We start from the raw sequence: 1,366 nt of genomic DNA, 5'->3' as shown, positions 1-1,366 counted from the left end.
ACTCTTACAGTTACGTGATGCGTTTCTGGTCTCAAATTGTAGCTTTTTACTTCTTACAGTTTATAAATGTGTGAATTTCTTTTCCATAACACTGAATGTTGTAACAAAGGTAATAAAGAGTTGGTTATTATTATTAAGTCTCTTTCCAGGTCACACAGCATAGGTTAAGCTTATGGGTCTGTCACGTGATAAACGAATGACTCGAAAAACCCAAAGACTCGAGAGATGAACTAATTAATTCTCTTTCCAGCTCAGACTGCATTGGTTAAGCTTATGGGTCTGTCACGTGATGAACGAATGACTCGAAAAACCCGAAGACTCGAAACAGGTGAACTACTTGACTAAACCTAGTTCAGAACCTATAGGATGTTGCGCATGCGTGACTGAACGAATCACTCCCCGAGACGACTCGTTCCTCCCGAGTCACATTAAAGATTCGTTCAAAATGAACGAATCGTTCAAGAACGACCCAACACTAATGGCTTGTTTCTTGTGTGGCACCTTCAAGAAGCATTCTGCACAGCGATGTGATTGAGTTGAGCTCTTTGTGTTTGTCCTTCAAGAATTTGGCACTTTCCTGTAAGTACATTCAGCAGAGAATGAGTTCATCACAGGACGGTGAATAACCACAACATTTCCCCAAATGCACCTGAGCTATACAAGTGCACTGAAACAGGTAAGTTGAAACAGGCCTGTATGTAATTCGCAGCACTTGTTAAATTATTATTGCTCACATGGTTAATGATTTAAATAATTTTTTGCATGTAACTCGCCCCAGAGCATGGACATGAGCGTGTCAAAAAATAATAGTTCTGTCTTGGTCACCCAGGTGAAAAAGACGTAGTATTAAATGTATTAAAAATATACTTGAAATTCAAGTAGTATGTTTATAATACATTTGTATTCCCAACATGCTTATTTGAAGTGCAATAAAAATATATTGAATTGCATTTTCATATATTTCTAAAAAGTATACTAGAAATACTTTTGTATTAAATATATGCTTAGTTATACTTCTAAGAAATATGCTAAACAGAAGCATACTTTTAATGTATTTATAAAAAGTATACTAGAAATACTTTGGTAATAAATATATGCTTAGTTACACTTTTAAGGAATATGCTAAACACAAGCACACTATTAGTATATTTCTAAAAAGTATAGTAGAAATACTATGTTAATAAATATATATTTTAGTTACACTTTTAAGGAATATGCTAAACACAAGCACACTATTAGTATATTTCTAAAAAGTATAGTAGAAATACTATGTTAATAAATATATTTTTAGTTACACTTTTAAGGAATATGCTAAACACAAGCACACTATTAGTATATTTCTAAAAAGTATAGTAGAAATACTATG

This window comes from Sinocyclocheilus rhinocerous, unplaced genomic scaffold (assembly GCF_001515625.1).
Source record: "Sinocyclocheilus rhinocerous isolate Xijiao unplaced genomic scaffold, SAMN03320098_v1.1 scaffold1531, whole genome shotgun sequence".
Lineage (NCBI taxonomy): Eukaryota > Metazoa > Chordata > Actinopteri > Cypriniformes > Cyprinidae > Sinocyclocheilus > Sinocyclocheilus rhinocerous.
Note: the sequence above shows the minus strand (reverse complement) of the source record.